Source organism: Akebia trifoliata, chromosome 14 (assembly GCF_017979445.1).
Source record: "Akebia trifoliata isolate Shusen 1 chromosome 14, ASM1797944v1, whole genome shotgun sequence".
In the NCBI taxonomy this organism is placed as follows: Eukaryota; Viridiplantae; Streptophyta; class Magnoliopsida; order Ranunculales; family Lardizabalaceae; genus Akebia; species Akebia trifoliata.
In genome coordinates, this window is record NC_141388.1 from 12,166,384 (window position 1) to 12,186,339 (window position 19,956).

At 35.7% G+C, this 19,956-nt stretch overlaps 1 long non-coding RNA gene and 1 pseudogene across 25 annotated transcripts; one reads left to right on the plus strand and one right to left on the minus strand.

Moving 5' to 3' along the window:
- Positions 1-3,405: 3,405 nt before the first annotated feature.
- Positions 3,406-5,980, plus strand: LOC147386303 (uncharacterized). Its single transcript, XR_015172328.1, has 2 exons — positions 3,406-4,668; positions 5,565-5,980. It is a non-coding gene; the product is annotated as an uncharacterized LOC147386303 (long non-coding RNA).
- A 2,553-nt stretch (positions 5,981-8,533) lies between these two features.
- On the minus strand, positions 8,534-19,873 carry LOC147386304 (PHD finger-like domain-containing protein 5A pseudogene; annotated as a pseudogene). 24 transcript variants are annotated; one of them, XR_015172315.1, is made up of 6 exons: positions 19,736-19,863; positions 13,666-13,767; positions 12,032-12,115; positions 10,734-10,821; positions 10,269-10,649; positions 8,534-8,795 (listed from the first exon to the last, which is right to left on the minus strand). The product of XR_015172315.1 is annotated as a PHD finger-like domain-containing protein 5A pseudogene, transcript variant X12 (transcript). The 24 variants fall into 24 exon arrangements; XR_015172314.1 differs by having other exon boundaries at positions 12,025-12,115; XR_015172320.1 differs by lacking the exon at positions 13,666-13,767 and having other exon boundaries at positions 19,740-19,863.
- Positions 19,874-19,956: the final 83 nt, after the last annotated feature.

Here is a 19,956-nt window from a genome sequence, read left to right on the forward strand (position 1 = left end):
ATTTATCCAGATCCCACCTCAACTTGAGGTTCCTATCTTTACTCATGCTAACAATGAAGCTAAAGTTGTAGATCCTGAAAAATCTTGAAAAATCGTGGACCGTCCATTTTTTGTGAACCATTTTTTATGGGGTTAGAAGTTTTGGAATGGGCTGATTTTTGATGAGGATGATCTCCTCACCATAGAGATCATCCTCACCAAAAATCAGCCTATTTCAAAACTTCTAACCCATGTAGGACAAAACACGTTTGGTAAAGCGTAGGGTGGTGAATGGGACATGTATATATATATATATATATGGGTCGGGTTCCGTAGACCCCCATTACGACTCACATTGCGACACACCATTTTGTCTTATATGGGCAAAAATGTTTGGAATGGGCTGATTTTTTGTGAGGATGATCTCTATGGTGAGGAGATCATCCTTGCCAAAAATCAGCTCATTATGAAACTTCTAGCCCCATGTTTACAAGTTGAAAAATTTTAGACCGTCCAGTTTTTGTAAATCAATTTTGATGGGGTAAGAAGTTTTGGAATAGGATGATTTTTTGCAAGGATGATCCCCTCATCACAGAGATCATTCTCAAAAAATCAGCCCATTCCAAACATTTTTGCCCATATAAGACAAACGGTGCGTCGCAATGTGAGTCGTAATGGGAGTTGTAGGAACCCCACCCTATATATATATATATATATATATATATATATATATATAGAGAGAGAGAGAGAGAGAGAGAGAGAGAATAATGATGAATGCATGCGTTCTTGGTATGCAGCTAACGTGGCAAGGGCACAGAACTGCACATTTTTTCATGTGTATCCCAATGAAAATGATCTATGGTTCTCTGCACTTGCCACGTCAGCCGTGTACCTAACTGCATAGATTTTCCTCGGGAAACACAATTGTACATCCCCATAAGTACTTACATTTGTGTATCACGAGTTTATTTAAAAATTGTAAAAGTAGTTTATTTAAAAATTATGTATAGAATAATGATGAATTGCTTGTACAAACTAAAAATTGTACTTGTGGTAATAATCGAGTGAGTGGTGTAGAAGTATCACAGTTGAGCTTTGCAATGCTAAACCATGAACAACTCTTGTAGTTGATGACCTGTAAATCAATCTATATTCTATAATACCCATGCACACACATATGCAACATCATTATACGTTGTAGTCATTTATGAAGTGCAATTTTTTGAACTAGAAGATTTCTTAGGTTTAACATATCAAATGATTGTCTGCTCCTGCAAGAACGTGTCCTCTCTTGGTAATGTTGAAAAAATGATCACATCAATTAAAATTTGATTTTTTGTTGTCAACACGGACTCTGGGTCCTTTATCTTAGGTACTTTTATTTGTATTCAATTTATTTATGCTTCTAATTGGACTGCCTTTGGAGTTAAACAGTGGACATGAAGATTTCTCACCTTATAGCCCTTGGTTATTTGGTTGATCAGGAGCACTTGCTTCAAACACTCTTTTGAAGGTGCGGAAGCTCATCGTAAGAGAGTGCAATGTGACGACACAAAAGAATTCTTTTATTGATAGTTGCGGGCATTGTGGGGATCTTAAAGAAGATAGGGAGGGATGGGAGTGATGACATTGCTTCCTTGTAAACACTTGTGCTTGTGTAACGATTGTGAATGGTTTATCGATGCATTGTAATTTTGGATTTGTAAATTATGACTCATTGCAACTCTTTTTATGTATAAATTAATGTGATAAAGAACTTCGATGTTATCTATTTGGGTCTATTTTGACCGTGGCTAATAGGTAAGTAGGAAAAAAAAAATTCAATTTTAGATATCAGTTTATGATAATTTTAGATATCGGTTTATAATCGATGTCTAAAGTCTTAGACGCAGGACATCAGTTCTATAAAATCGGATGTCTCAAATCGCATATTTGGAACGGTATTTAGCCGTTCCAAATCATGAGATCTAGAACGGTTTCCAGCCGTTTAAATTCATTAACGACGCCTCGATTTGAGACGGATTCTAAACCGTTTCATACTGGATTAGGAACGGTTTACAACCGTTCCTAATTTATATATTTGTTGTAGTGGTTCTTTCTTTCTTTCTTTATATATATATATTCCTTTTTTTGTGTTATTATTTTTGGGTTTGCATGGATAATTGATTTCTCTAGAGAAAGTGAACATTTCTAGTAGTGTAGACAACATCCTTGAGTGTGGCTTACTAGTGGGTGAGTGTAGAAAGTATATTTTTCAGGTTTCATATTTTATTAAAGTTCTCACAAGAAGCTATCACCACTTTCTTGGATTTTTGTAGACTTTGGATTGTCCCACCTCTATTTTTTCCTAATTAACACCAAATTGTAGCAGGTACTTGCTGTTTCACGTGTCATGGTTGCCTGCAGCCAATTGGCATTTCAATGGGTGTCTATGACATGTGTCAAAGGTAGCAAAAAATGTGCTATTCTATCTTTACTATGTTAAAACACTGCAGTTCATAACTTCTTAGAAGCTAAAACCTAGGTATTTGAACGAGAGGAAACAGTTTGGAGCTTCATTGGCAGCATTCCAAATTAACCAAGAGAAACTTGTCCGCATGTTGGGTAATATTCAAGCTATGCTTCTTGTCGGTTGGCGCCCGGTTATGCTAGCTTGGGGAAGGTAAAGATGTTGCAATGGTCAGTAAAGTTGAAGAAGTTCTACCAATTCCAATACCAATTAAGCAATAACTTACTTCTAAATGTTTAGGCATGGAATACTTTGAAGGCAAGGGAGACCATTTTCCTTGGGCGAGAGTTACTTGGTCGAAATGGAATCTTGGCTGATTTTCTTGTCACGAAGGTTTTTACAACTTTCTCTTGCTTCCAAATTGCTTTATTTGAGTTGATTTATGCACTTCATGCTACTATTGCTTGCTTCTGCTTTCCATTGTTAATGTCATTTATTCCGGATAGATAAAGAAAAAACAAGAAAACAAAGTTGTTTGAGTAGACCTACAAGAAGAAACAAATGCAAGAACAAAAAAAGCTAAAACTAAAACACGAAGGACGGGTTCCACAAGATTACAAGCACACTCCCCATGAACGAGGAAACCCTGATCTAGTGTTTCTTTCCTTCCAAATACCCCAAGTAACCACAAACACTTTTAACGGATGACCTACAGTTCAAGACCACATTATCTAATACTCTTGATTATCCCCTCAACAAGCTTAAGCTTCTAGAATACTTACAATTTCCTGGAGAGTCTGATTTTCTAACTCAATCTGACAAAATAACTCAAAAATTAATTGATGTGGCAGGTGCAAATACCGTAGATTTTTCGCTCGTGATACACAACCGCATATTTATGGGGATGTGCAGTTGTGTATCCCGAGGAAATTTATGGTTCTTGCATATGACTGTTAGTGAGTTGTTGAGTTATTGTGTTAGAAAATCATTAGACTTTCCTCGATGGTCGAGAATATATGATTGGTTTATTGGTTTTGGTGGCTAAGATTTAAGGCAAACTTAGCTTGGATGACTTTGCCCGACTCAAAGCGTAAAAAAGAGAGTCTAGATTACCATGACTCTGTGTGCATATTGCCACATCAATGAGTGTTTTTTTTTTTTTTTTTTGTTGATTTAGCACAGCTCTAAGAGAAATGGTCATGAGTTGCCATTAAAAAAAAAAATAAATGTTCATAAGCTCCTTCGATTCAATTCGAGGAGTAGACCATTTTAACTAACCAACTACTTCAAAAGGTCGATCTGGTGGAGAATGGGAGAACTATGAATATAAGATAATCACGAGGCTTAACTAGGGTATGATACACCAGATAGTGGAGGAAAATATACACGTAACACTCCCTCTCACTCACAAAGGTGGAAATAGTCAAACCGATGACCTATACAAACCTAACGCTTTGATACCATGTTAACCAACCAACTACTCTGAAAGATCAATTTGATGGAGTAAGGGAGCACTATGAATATAAGAGGGTCACAAGACTTAACTGAACTATGACTCACCCGGAAGTGAAGGAAAAAATATATACTCAACAAACCACATGGGTGGTGGTGTGGGAGCAACAAAAACTTGCATATTCTTGATTAGACCTAAAGGAAAAAAATAAAAACAAAAGTCATTAGATATTTTCCATGTTCTAGAATCTTCTCCCTTGTTCCCCTCCATCTCAAAAGAGTAAATATTAATATTTCAGTATTTATAATTTATTATAGTTAAGATTAAAAATAAATAGAATAAAACGATGATAAAGAAGATGATATTTTAAAATGTGGGTCCTACATGTCACTAATGTGGAAGGCAGAGAGATACAGATGGAAATCACTATTGATATTGATATTTAGAAAATAGTAAACGAAGTGGATAATAATTGCAAACTTGAAATTAATTTCTCCAGCACAATGAAATAAGAGACGTGGCCTGGGGTGACCTACGTTACTAGACAGTCCAATCTATCTTCTAATCTTCCACTACCACGTGTCCAATTCACACAACTTTTCCCTATAAATACACACATTGGTGTCCCTGTGTTTCCCACATCATACCATCTCTATAGAGAGAGATCGATAGATAGATAGATTAGAGAGAAAGAGAGAGAGAGAGATGAGGGTTGTTCGGGTTTGGTGGTTATTCTTCGTTGTGTTTGCGATAATATGTTTTGCAGGGAACATCGTTTCACTCTCAGGTGATAAATACTTTTCTTTCAATATGTTTTGTTTTATAACTTTAAATATCAGTCGTACAAAAAGGAGTTTAGTATCTCATGATTTCATCTCCTCCGTTGATTTCATTACCCGTTGGCCTTTGCTCAGCGTTACGAAATGCTGGGTCTCGGTATCGTTTCGCCTCCGGGTCTACATAGACAAAAGTAATGTATTTAAGTTGCATTGTGGATCCTACACGTGGTATAATCAAAACGGAGGAGAGGAGAACAGCGTTGGATTCTCATTAATATGTGGGCCCTCATCCCTTCCGCTATCGCCTTGTAGTGCGTGCAGTGGCACTAAAGCCTAAACAAGGATGGCGAGCAATGACATCTATCCTCAGGCTTCCAATCATTTATCGAAAAAATAAATAAGAGATATTCTATTTCCACCCTTAACTTTTGCTAACACCACTCCAATTCATAGAAAAATCAACAACGAACTATGACACATCTTAGGGTGGCGTCAGCAAAAGTTGGTCTGGCAATAGAAGCTTTCTAAAATTTGTGTACTACCTAAAATACCCTTTAAAAAAAAAAAATCCTATTAAATGGATCTTAATATATGACCTTGGGACACACGTTAACAAAACTTCCCCGCCATAGTTTTAAAAGTTGTCAGACTTCTCTACTCGAGTTTTCATATTGACTCAAGTCAATGGATATTTGAATCATCAACTTTAAAGACTAATGTGGTTGAGAATCTCCCGAGGAGAAGTCGAGTGTTTGGGTAAGTTAAGATCATTATTTGATCAAACTAGGGGATCGGACTTGATCCGAAATTTTGAATTTTATTACAACAACTTAGAAAGAAAATTATATAATATAAAATATAAATATAAATATATATAATTATGATCTTATTATTTTGAATGTAGGGAAGGAACTGGTAATAGAGAGGTCTCTCAAAATGAACACTAATGACTACAGCCCACCATCGGCAAGCAATTGTCATGATCCGCGCAACAAAGGGGCCAACTGTGGTCGGACAAACACACCCTGAACATGGAGATGGCTGCGACTCCCGTGCTGTGTGTGATTTAGTAGTTAGTAAGGCATATTAGAACCTTCAAATTATGTATTTCTTGTAGGTGATGGATCGGATCATTCCCAAAATCTGATTTGCCCTAATATGATAATTTGGATGAAGGATGAAGGATTTGGGTTCCAATAAAAATCTGATTTTATAAGCTATCGGACTAGTTCTGGATCAAACCTGTCCTAATTTGATAGGGCACCAAATAATATGTAAACCACATTATGTATTTTATTTAAATATATGTTTTTAGTTTAATTTTGTATAGCAAATCAATTTTGATCCTATCAAGAGAGAGATTAAATCTTCAATAAATACATAAAAATAAAAATAAAAACTATTTAGGTATGTACCACCAAGAAGTGAGCCATGTATTCATGTAAGATTTTCTTCACTGTTGATTGCTCTAAAACATGCAACGTCTTTCATGTTGTTCATGACCGATACTAATATGACTTAGACGATTCATTTCAATATCTCTATGAGACGAAGGTGTTTTGCACGTGTGTGAACCAAAATGAAGAAAAAGAGGAAGAAGAAATTGAAGGAGAAAGAAGAGAATCTTTGCCATGATATCGTGTCTTGTTTACAAATTATGCCATGGCCAGGTCGATCGTCTTGATCTCAAGTACGAAACCATGCATGTCATAGGCTCCATTAACTAAAGAGTAGGGATCCACAATGGTGTCCCATACCTAACCAAGGTCAGGTGGCACTCCATTTATGCCATATGACATTTTTGGGGACCTATTGACCGTATAGATATGTATCCCTAAGTGAACCAACGTACCAAAAATTATAGTGTTTGATAACTTGTATCTAATAGATCTAAGCTTTTGTAAAATAGTTTAAATCCGACGATTAGAAATCATTCTTACGACAATGCTATCATCAATGGATGCACATCACCAATCAAATTGATCTTTTGTACGTAGATTCACTGAGGGATGGACCACATATCCATACGATCATTGAGTCACTAAAAATGCTAGGTGGCATAAAATGGGGTACCACTTGACCTTGGTTAGGTATAAGATGTTGTTTTGGATCTCTACTCTTAACTAAATGACTCTTTCCCCAACTCTTTTGATTTGCACACAAGAATGAGTGTTCAAGTACTTTTTTGAATTTTGACCATTGAATCTAAGAGCTATTTTGGATACTTGATTTAAGATCGACTCCATTAACATTATTATAGGGTAAAATTGACTCCCTAGCACTTGTCAGTTAGTTTGAGAAGATTAAAAAAAAGGTTAATCTAGTCTAAGAAAGTTTGATTTATGCAATCAAGATGATTCTATGAAGGCTTTTGGTGCTTGCCCTCCCTCTGTCGGACTAAAACCGAGGACGCTTTATTTTATAGGATAAAAATGTTTTTTCATAATTTGTGGTTGATTGGCAATATGTAATAGAAGTTGTTGGGATAATTTGTAAGATTTGAGAGTAAAGAGGGATTTGTAATTTTCTCATAATTTTCTGAGAGAGTCATGAATTTGGAAAATGAGGGAGTTAATTGTAATTTTTAAATAGTTTTAGTCTTTAAATGGATGAGAGAGTTTTTAAGGGGGACTCTCGTTGCTAACTAATTCAAACGTGATTTGTAGACTTTCTCAACTTGGTGAGTTCTTAATTTGTTTCCTTCTTTCTTTGTTTTAATAAGTTAATGGACTTGAATCCATGGGAATTCTAACATAAAAACCCAATTTTGATTCTAATTAGAAAATCACAAGCAACTACAACAATTTTTTTTTTTAACATTTTAATCTACATTTAAGAAGAAATTTTAAAACTATTAATTAGATATGATCATGCCTATAATGAACATGTTTTACATCATTCAATGTGTGGTAACATAATTATATACCTTGAAAATGAAAGTTAACTTTAGAAAGGTGTCGACTTGCTAAGTTGGTTGAAGTCTGAGTATAGATAATAAATTAAAAGGACAAAAAAAAAAAAAAAGTCTCTTGGGTATCGATACCGTCACTAAGTTAAAAAACCTGTCTTCACCTACTAATTAGTGCCCTCATTTGCCTGGCAAAAAATAAAAATAACTACAATTCAAAAAGTCAACAACAAATGATGTTTTTTTTTTCCCTTCTAAGCATTAAAATATAAAAATGTTTCAAAAAGCCAATAAAAAATTCTTATACGAAATGTCTGAAATCAAACTTTTTTTTCCTTCTAAGCATTAAAAAGAATGGTTTTTTTTTAAGCAAAGGTTTCTACTTTTCTTGCTTGAATGTTGGGGAATTAAATTTGTTGATGGCATGAAAATCATTGAAGCGAAACCAAGATAAACCCTCCATCTTTTACTTTTTAATGTTTTATTTTCTATTTTATGTCCATCAAGAATTCTCTATAACCCCATCAAAAAACCTATTCAATTCTCCTTTTATCATAAACTCTTTATACCATTAAAATATAATTAATTCATCTTGAAAACCCTTCACAATGGCCAATAAAACCTTTTAGAATTAAGACCATTTCTATAATTTTTCTTTCTTCTTGATCGTCACTTAACTAATCCTTTTCCCACCAACTTACAAGGGACATTTGAAATATTGCATACATTTTGGAACTGAGTCGTGATGAATGCACACGGTCTTCGTAGGCAGCTGACGTGTGAAGGGCACATAACTATAGATTACTTTCATTGGGATACACTGGAAAAAGATGTGTGGTTCTATCACCTCGCCATGTTAGCCGTGCACCCAACTGCATATCAACACCACATGCATTCATCATTATTCCTTTCTAAAAGACTAACAAAAATGTCCTCATCTTCAAACTCTAGGCAAGTACCCTTGATTTTGTTCTCCCCAAAATTCACCTTGACCTTGATACCTTAAAGAACAATATAACATCTCAAAAAATAAAGGGCAGATTTATCAGTTCATAAAATGTGAAGAATACCCATCACGGGTGTGGCTTGGCGGTAAGACGTAGTACCGAGTTTGCTCTTCTTAGTTGTGAGTTTGAAACTGAGTGCAACCTGTAGATTACCTGTCTAATGGGGTGATCGGTCCCGTGCCGCTAAGGAGACTTAGTCTTAGAATTGTGGGGATACTCCCTGAGTCAACATAAATGTGAAGAAGAATCATTTTATAACCTGAAACAAATACATTTAAGTATATTTAGCACTAAATACTGATTTTAAATATTTTAAGTCAGTTTCATTTCGGTAAATATTTTGTTTTTTTCCTTAACCGAAACATTCCTCCAAAACGAAATTTTAAATGACAACCACCTCACCACCATACTACTTATCCTATAACTATACATGATGGTGAACGAATTGGTGACAATGCATAGATGTTCCTTGGCAACCAGACACACCTACATAGAAAAAAACACTTATCACTAATGACATTGATTTTCGTGTCTTATTCTTTGAAATGAGGCACTAATGGAGGCGCATTGGAGCATTGAATTTCTTGTCTTATCCTTTGAAAATTAGGCGCTAATGGGCACAACTAAGGAGCATCAATTAAAGATTTCAAACACCAATATTTTATTTAAATAGTAAACCAATTAAAAACTGAAGAGTTACTTGCAAATGTCTACAATCAATGCAATTTAAGTGATTATAGAATATTCCTTAGAACATAACTGCAAGTCAAGATTACTAATTTGACATCCAGAACAAAATTGGACAAATACTTTGACTAAATATGAATTAATAATTAGGTCTGAGAACCAGAAGTTACACAAGAACATTATCCCTAGGATAGTATATAGACCCTAGTCCACTCAGGTTGACCTTAGCCTAGTCGATGGATTGTATCAGAGACCGACTTTCGAGTCGGGCAGAACCAATGCCTAACCCCTTCCAAATACTGTAACCTGACCCATGTATCAAAAATCTCAAATGCAGACCGACCTGAATCCATTTTGGAGTCTAATTTGGTACCTAAACCTAAAACTAGGTGGCGATTGCGTGGATGTGATTGCAAGTCAAGATTACTGATTGTCAAATACTGACTAAATATCAATTAATAATTAGGTGTGAGGACCAGAAGTTACACAAGAACATGATAATAATGACTGATAGGGAACATGGATTCTGCTTATTGGAAACCCCAATAAGTTCCACTCTTCTTTAGTAGTGCTTAATACAAGTGATTTTGACGGCAAAGATGCAATTAGCCAAAACCTTGAGGAGTAATGAGTAGGGTTCAAATTGATAAGAAATTAAATATACCAACAATAAAAAATAAAAATAACAACAATAATAAAATAAAAAACATCAGAACAATATCTCAAAAGAAATACTTTTTTTTGACAATTCACAATTTAGTGTCCAAAGTTAAAATCTCAAAACCCAGATCCAAGCTAATGAAAATCAAATTAAAACTGGACCATATTTACAAGTTTTTAATCCCTCAAATAAAAGCCTAACTTGAATTGGTGTTCGTCAGATATTTTGTACTGTCTACAACAACATACTCAATACATAAGATTTGTTTAATAATAGAACTCGTCACAATTGTATAGTACATAAGCAATGGCAAATATCAGGCAGTGGGAAAGAGAGAAAAATTACCCCATGTTCATCTTTTCTTGAACCCGTATTTCTTTCGTTCATAGAAGAGATCAGTTTTGGCACTCCCCAGATTGACAATCTTCGGACAACCATCCCGGTCTTTCTCCAGCTGAGTACACTCTTTGCAGTAATAGGCATCAGAGATCCCCACCCCTCCGCAAACCACACAACGGCCCTGGAAAGATCCATAATTGCATTCATCGCAGACACGCACAAGTGTGCAAGGACGCACAAGTGAATCACATATCACACACTTACCATCGCATTTCTCACACAGCCGTCCAATTGCAATCCCTGGTTGCTTTCTGCACATAATCAGATCAGGATGATGCTTCGCCATGATCTTTCTGAGTCTCTAAGTTCCTCAAATGAGCCTGTAACCTGAGAATATTTCACAATAGTTGTTACTATTCTTAGTATGTTGTAGTTAAACAGCATTTTTAACTTAAAATCAATAGAACAGACCTAATTATCACCAGCAAGTCAGTATTAACACCATTTGAACATGACATCTTCATTTTTTCCAACATTCCCAATGAACAAATTGAAATTCCTGTGATCGTCTCAACAAGTCAATTTTCAACGCAAAATCTGGTAGGTGTCACCCATAGAATAATGATCCTACACTCGCCTGTGTACTGGTATGTTCTTACTCATGGTTTCTACCCTATGTATAGCCACTATAGAAGCAAGGAAATTTGAATCTTATATTTTTGACCCCAAACTCCTTACAATCTGATGTAGATAGGTTTGCCAACACTTATCTCAATGCTTATGATCGAGTTAAGATGCGTCAAAGAAATCGGTAAAATTGACTGAATCAAATCAGTCAAAACTGAATCAACTCAGTTTGACCAACTAAGTCAACTCGGTCCAATCTTTGACCGGTCCACAAGACTTGGTCCAACTTCTCTTAGGACTCTTTCTTTTATTGAGTTTCTATTTTTTAAATTGCTTAAGTAGTCTTACCTAATTTCTATTTCTATTTTAGAAAGTTTATTTTCCTAATTAGTTTCTATTTCAATTTTATAAACTTTCTATTTTAGTATTGGAGAAGGTTTCTAAGTTGTTATGAGGGAATTATCTATATAAGGAGCCCTAATAAACAAATTTTGCAGTTTGTTTTTTTTTGTTTTTTTTTTTTTTTGAGAATAATTAATAAAAGAAAAAGAAGAGACTTTTTCTCCAATTTCTTTGTTTTTCCGAAGCAAAAGAATCCGATATTCATTCTTAATTTTAGTGTTTGCGATTTATTTCCATCAATTTCAAACCTAGATTGAAGTTTATAGTCTATTTTGCTCGACATAGAGATTCTTCATTACTCCTAGTTCTTGGGATTTAACCCTAAGATCTGATTTTTAACATAAACTCTAGGTTTGCATGTTGTACCTTATATTAGTTGGTATCAGAGACACTCTTTTGTTCTACATCATGCTGATGGGTACAAGGAGCCATGATCTTTTGAAGGGAGATACACAAGAACACATTAAGCACGAAAAAGTACGTAGTGCACTTAAGGAAGTTATTGTTTGGTTTGATAATGTTCATCAAACAATTGATGAGAGATTAGAGGTGGGTTTAAAGCAAATTCAAGTTAAGTACGACAAAGCGTTGGCAAACTGGACATGTATATGTAAATATATAAAAAAGTAGTGTCTCACATATTGTGACAAAATATACAAGGCTAGTTAAACAAAACTATATACGTTGAGCTAAACTTATCTCTCAAAACTATAAATGGACTCCTAACTCATACTTTCAACCTTCAGGATAGTGATACACAACATCCTCCTGCTCATCAGAGACCTCTACATGATCTTCAACATTCTCTGTCATCATAGGTTCACCTGTAGGTGTTTTGTGTGATAGGATGAGTAACAGGAATTACCCAGAAATTCACCTTTCAAACATATAGTTACAACATAAACGATTAATTATTCTAAACATTAAAACATATAAGTTTTTCGGTAATAATTATCGAGTAACTAAAATCTTATTAAGCATGATAAGACATCAATTAATCATTTTGATCAACAATTTAAATATTCAGGATTCAGTTCTATCACATAAAAACAATACATAATACAAATATGGCAGTGTAGTTGATAAGAAAATCAAGGTACACAACTAATATACAACTCAGTCAAGGTAACCGATTGTCCCAATACTTAACTAGTGTTGAACCACACCGTTCTTTCCTGATTTTGCGACTAGTCGGTCAAATCACACTTGGGTAACTATTTATCCGGTCCAAGTTGACCGTTAACCAAGATCCTTGTAAGGATCAATTACATTGGTCATTTATTTAACGACTGTAGACTTAAAGTTATCACTAACAAGCCTAGGAGAACAATCTAGCATATGATGTGAACCTCGAAAATCTCTACTCTCTATAAAGATCGTCTCTACATACAAGTTCTTCAGTAAAATAAAGGGGAATTTCACAAGTGATGCTATTTTCTAAGGTGTCCCATACCACCAAGGATACTAGGCATCTCAATTGTTATCCTAGAGTAACTAGTCGCTTCCAATATACATAGCTACAAATTACTCTTTTTAGGCATTCACCAACTTTTACTGAATCACAAAATCCTATAATTATTTACTTACGACATATTTTCATATTTTTATGAAAATACACTCAATTATGTGCGATGATTCTCCATTTTCCACTCATATCATGACTCACATGGCATAGCCCACTGGCATTTCGTCACTCCCTCACCAATATGACTTACATGGCATCATCCAATAGCATATAAAAGAAAACTTAATGGAGTCACCCAACATATACCCAAACATGTCAACCCAACTTACTTGGGTAGTTCAAATAACAAGCCCAAGATTTATAAAAATTATTACTTAAATATGAAATTTACAACTCAACACAAATCTTGGATTGTTAGTGAAAGTCTATAACTTCACTAGTCCATCAGTTCTAATAGAAATTAACGCTAAACATCGAAATATAATTTTCAACTATTATCTTCCCCAAAATAATAGTACTACATATATGTTAAATGAAACATTTTTCCAAAACTTATTGTTTAATCCATAGTTGAAACATCAATTTAGAGGTTTGAAACCAATTCTTGAAGTTTTAGAGAAAACAAAGGCCAAACACCCGAAATTTGGTAACTTACAAGGCTAGTTTTTGGGTTTCAAATTCAGTTGTTAACCCCATAATTCAGAATTTGTTTTTTAGTCTTTGATAGTCTAAAAACATAATTTATTTTCAATTTTTATTCATCTATCTATTATATATTTCAGTTATAACATAGAATCTGTAAAAACATAAATGCATGAACATGATAAAGTGAATTAAAACATGTATATAACATTGAACATATATAGAACAAAACTCCTGCAGCTATATAGAGAATAGATAAATTCCTACCTGATATTTTTCCCTTAATGGTCCTTACTAGTTCTTCTCCAAAACTCTTGGTGAACTCAGATTCTTTAGCTCTAAATCTGATGAAGCTTTGTATGTTGAAAACTGTGATAAAGAAGAACACCTTGTTGAAGCTCTAGTCTTGGGGAATAATTCCCTTCCTTGCTTCTCTTTCCAATTCTTAGTTTATGTTGAAGAAATGGTGAGTTGCAGGTTGAAGGTTGTTGAAAGATAATAGGTTTTTTTTCTAATTTGGGCAGAGAAAGGTTAAAAATCTGCTATCTAACATGAATATAATGTTTTAATATCTTAACATCAAAATTTGATGATTTTAAGGCCGTATGTGTAGCAAAATTAATTTAAAAAGGCTTACTACTTCTAATTAAATGACACCTCTCAAGCTAGGTGTCACAACTTATCTTGACTCGGCATAAGTTGGTCATTGACCTGGTCAATCAAGTCAACTCAGTTTGACTCAGTCAAGTCAAACTTTTGGCTATCCCATCTAGTTTAATCAATCTCCGATTTTGATGATCAAATACTCTATTCTTATTAATTTTTTGAGACGATTCTAATGGTGTGCTTTGTCTGTTCCGAAACTTTTTCTATAAAAACTCATTTTTCAAACTTCTAATTGCACATGTTTCGAGATTTTCTATTTGAGTGCGGATTTGATTAATCTTACAATCTAAACTATGTTTCTCGATGCCTTTGATTTAATGGTGAAGTCCATTTACCCTTAAAATCTTCCAATCACAATTTGGATATTTAATTATTAACCATTCAAAATCCTTCTTGGAAATTCCTAGAGATACGTAATTATTTTTCAAGTCATTACATATATGCCACAGAGAAGCACTCAAGCCAGCAAAATCAAGAATACATTTCTCTATTAAGAGCATCTCCATCCCCTCTCTATAGCTATCTCCATAATATGGATATAGCATCTTGTTAAACTGTTCTTTGACAACTTTAAAAAATCACAGTAGTGGAGTTCTTTAAAATAAAGAACCATGTCATTTCTCATTCTCTCCATCCCTCCCTCTTATATATACAATTATATACATGAATGATCTACTAAGAGTATCTCCAACGCCTCTTCAAATTATCAAATTTGAAGAGTGCATCCTCTGCAACGTTGAGCTAAAAGATAAAGCCATTAACTTTAAGCTTCACACTCTCCAAATATAAAGAGTAACTGTACACTCCTCAAATATGTCACATCAACACAAAAAGACAAAGTAACAAGAGAGTTTCTCTCCAACAGTTACTTTTTGAACATTTCTCTCATTTATTCAATAGATCATGAATATATACAATTATATAATATATTACTATTGCATGTACCTATGCCACGGGTACCCTCTTTGGGGTTAAGGGGTAAAAGAAGAAAAACAATAAAGTTAGAGTATTCTTGGAAGGGAAGTACAGAAGGAAAGACAATAAAGTTGGAAGGGCATTCTTGGGAAGGAAGAGAAAAATGAAGACAATAAAGTTAAAAGATTATCTTCAAATTCGTAGTGACATTCATCCTAACCCCTCTTTATGGCAGGGATAAAGGTAGTGGGGTCCACCCTTGTGTTTTATTATATATGTAAGAAGGAAGGATAAAGTGAATGTGAGATAAAAAAGATGACATAGCCATTAATTTTAAAGAGATTCACTGTTGTGATTTTTTTAAAGTTGGTAGTCAAAGGATAGTTTGAAACGTTATCTCCATATCATGGAGATAACGATAGAGAGAGGTTGAAGATGCTCTAAATAAATGATAAAAAATGCACAAAAAGCAATCGTTGTTGTTGGTGAGCAATCTCTTACTACTTCGTCTTTGTGTGCTGATTTAACCACCTACATTGAATAACCTTATGCAAAATACTTTCTTAGCCACTTGTCGTTGACTGGGTCGTTGAGTTATTCGCCCTCAATTGTCGCAAGTTAGTAATATCCGTTGTCGAAGGTTGCACGAACGACGAAGGCCTTTCCCATGTGGGTGTAAATTTCGATGTTGATAAGTGTATCTCAGTCAATTAAAGACACTCCATTGATCATGGCCATGATGTAAAGAGGTCTCATATGGCCAATTAATTTTCGCTCATTCGATTTTGAGAAGTGTACCTCAATTGGCCCAACCCTTCACTCACACGCCTCATTAGCGCTTTATGGTATGTCATGACACGACCACGATGGGTTTTGATATAACAGCCAAAGCAAGTGCCGCCTCATATCTCTTTGAATAGGTTTGTATCCTATAGTCATTGAGAGCAACAACGTTTTGGCCCCTATCGTTCACATGTTTGTCTTCTCCTAGGGGGAAAAGATTTTCAGTTCAAATCTTTTTTTTTTCTTTCCACTCAAACTAATTCGCCCACTTTACTTTTTATATTTAAAGTTATTTGTGTATCTACTCCAATGATAATATTGTTCCGTACCATTATGGAAGAAGATCCGAGTAAAATATGCACCTCTTTGGGAATGAAAAAATCAGCGCGCCCCAACCTTTTTCTGAGGTTGTATCCCGAAGGGCACACAATCTGGCTAGCCCCACTTCGTAGTTGCTTCCCCCCTTCGCCTCGCCAGTGCGGGTCATAGTCATGATGGCGTTACTGTCGTGTCTTCTCAGCTCTCCCTCTTCTAGAGCGCCTTTCGAGGGTACTTGAAGCTCTCCCGTAGCACACTTCTCTGCGAAGATTCGTCGTAATGGTCGACAACTCCACGTATGGTGACCGACTATCTTATGAAAACGACAAAATTTAGGGTGTTCTTCATCCACCAAAGAGAGCTCACAACGTATGGGCGGTAGACGAATCACTTCATCTTGAATCCACGCTTCTAGTCTTTCCTCCACGTCCTCGACGCTACAAGGAAAGTCTGGGATGATTCCCTCCTCTCTCTTCATTGTGGATTTGCGATTGAATTGACTTTGGATATCGCGCTCTATACCCTGTCTTTTAGGAGGGGGGGCCAACCACAAAGGCCTGGGGGGCTACTCTCTTGTCGCTTGTCTAATCTCTCCCCTTTCTATTTGACCCGATGCAGTCGTCCTCTAAGTGGACTCGTGTAGTGTCGAGAAGGTCGGAATCCCTAAATTTTCCAACAAGGCTCTATAAACTACCTTCATTCTGTTTGCGCACATCTCTACTAAGCTTGCCACTGTAATTTGTTCGTGGCAATCCATTGCCAAATGTCAAAATCATCTCACGTATTTGTTCAGGTTCTCTGACTCATTTTGTCGAGTTCTCCCTCAATCAGTCAGTATAACTTGTTAGGCCATGAGAAATAATTTTCTATAAAAGATATCCACCATTTGCCATTAGGTAGTGACGGAGCCCACTGGTAGGTTGTTATACCAAGTGTAGGCTCGACCCGTGGTGACTTGGAAAACTCACGTAAGCGTTGATTGAGATTCCCGTTTTGTCCTCTTAGGGCCTTTATGAAATGTGAGACATGCTCTTGGGTGTTTCCCATCCCATTATACATCGTAAAGTTTGGGGGGGATGTATCCTTGTGGGTATGAGCATTGCTAAAGCTCAAAGGGATAAGGCAGTCTGTGCTTGTATAAGTGCACTTCGCTATTGTTACGTTCATTTTCCAACAAGCGTGTAGGTCGGACACCGTGACAAACTCTGTTGTATGGGAGGGTCGCACTGAGATGTCGTCACCTCATTTACGCTCCCCTTGCGATGTCATAGGCGTCTCAATCAATTGGTCTATCACATCTGACGTCTCTCGAGTGTCAACCCTCTCCCCATCGGAAGGCACCGTTGGTGGTGTTTGTACAACATTTTATCCAGACTGCTTTAGGAATGAGATAATTTCCTTGTTGGTGGTGGTAAAGCCCCGAATAACCTCTGCCAACGATTTTTGTGTAGCCTCATCCTCTTCCCCTATGCTTGCTCTTTTAGGTGGTGGGGGATTGGTCGCTGTCGTGTCTGCGGCTAGGCTTTGCTGACGTTCGCCCAACCCGCTCCCTGTACGAGTTCCTGCTTGGCTTCGCAAAGTGCCTACTCATTCTCTAGAGCCTCTCGGCATGTTCAACTAAACAAGTTTATCTATGATCTTGTCCCATCCTGATCGCCAAAATGTAGCAAGTCAAGTCCTATTTTGTTACAATCAATAAATTATTGTGAATCTTCTCCGAAAATCGTGTGCCAGGTTATTGTAGTTGGGGTATTTATAGCCATCGTAAGGTCTCTTTCAAAGTACGGAGCTTATCCCTTCCCTGCACGTGTCCACTAATACCTTCCTATGGGAGAATACCAAGTTTCTCTTACTCTCTTGCCCATTCTGACCAAGCGTCCCACAAGCTCTTTATCCACATGTTTCCACGAGGGCTCCCAGCTTGTCCCCTTGGAGGCTGACATGGCACCTCCACATCATGCCCCAAAATTACGTCATCTACAAGCATCATGATACTTGAAGCATAAAAAAGAAAGTCATATGCCGCCTTTGAGTCACCAATTTTCATCTTCATAATGAGCAATTCTCCATTTTATTCTTGAAACTTTCTCACTTCGAAATCATATATCCTTTACTCCAATAGTATTACAAGTGAACCTAATTACTTTGACGAAAGGATCCCAAGAATTAATTTTCTAGATTTTAGCAATACAACCCAAATTCTAAATGTGAACCCATACCTTTGATCAAAACCATTACCCCTTCCTCCTTCCCTTAGATAGTCCCTCTTCCTTCACTTTTAAATTTTCAGTCCTTTTTAAACCTCATAGACACCACATGAGACATTCCTTTCCCACTTCTAAATCAATTGGCTTTGGAGTACTTAGAGAGAATTAAAAAATTCGTTAACTTACCTAGTGATGAGACCCTTTGCTTTGATACCAAATGATGGAACCCAAATACTTTGGCTCAGAAGCAGAGATAAAAACATTTTGATTGTGTGGGATTTCCATCCTCACGTCCAAAACACTAAAATATAAACACTCCTCATGGGAAAAGAAGAGAAAGTTCTAATAAAAACTTTACCCAACTACATTTTACATTCCCATCCTTCTTATCTACTCTCCATCACTAGAAAATACCCAATACGACATCAAGTATGACTTAAAACGAATAATTCCTAACAAATCCTTTTCTATTTAAAATTTCGAACAATAAATTATAAACATTATTGAACTTCTAATAAAATACTGCTTCCTAACATTATTACAACAATAATTTGTACTTTCTCTATTAAAATAAATAAATAAATGTTGTTCTATGTCATAAAGCTTTAACTTAGATGGATATTTCTAACAGTCCATTTGTTTTGGTCTCCATATTCCCTCTACCCATGGTTCAACATGAATCACTCATGGATTTTCCCTTCTGCCAAATCTGAAATAATTATAATTTCAGAACCATTTCATGGATAAAAATTAGTGCTTGAACGGATTCAATTTCACATTATTCATCAATACTTAGATGTTGTATTCTGGTCAGAAGTATACTACAGATTCTGTTACGTACCTAGATATCAGTATTAGGGAGTATAATAATATAATAGGTCATGTTTCATGGTAGTATTGCTAATTGAGATTAGGATTATTAGTTGAGATTTAGATTATGATTAGGATTGGATATGTATTAATTTGAATTTAATTAGGACAAAGATTAGTTAGTTTCATTTATGTATTTTGGTTTTACATATCAGAAAATTAATCAAAATCCTTCTTGGATTTAGGAGATTGACCATATCGAATTGGTCAAGAGGTCCGATCTGCCTTGAATCAGATCAATCTCTCATCTTATTCAATTTTTGTTCTTTATTTTGTGGTTTCATCGTCACGAAACAATCTAGGATCGTATCAGATTCCATTGCAAATCTTCACATAATCGATACTCAAGAAGTCAAACATACAACAAATTCTTTCTACCAATTTTTCTAAGTGATTCTGCTAGGGCTTCTGTGATCTAGTTTTAAGATACTAAATTCTAAAACGAGTCAAAAAAAAAAAAAAAAAACTGGATTCAGCTTTCTATAGTTAATGGCGGCTTGGCTTAATCCTAAATTAAGAAAAAAAAAAAAAAAAAACATGAAATTGGACAAAAGAAAACAAAGCTCGAAGGATCTAACCTGCCTCGAAGATTGCTGGTGCGATCCTGAACTTGTCTAACCTGCGCCAAAGAGATAAGAGAAATGGGATTTTCCCTCTCGTTTCGACTGAAATATTTTCTTTTCGGAGACGTAAGAAAGAGATCTTAATGGTTTTTAAACTCGGTATCGCCTCTCGTCTCGTTCAGCTCCGATACCGAGTCATCTCGGACGAGTTTTCCGATACGTTTGAGACGTCTCAC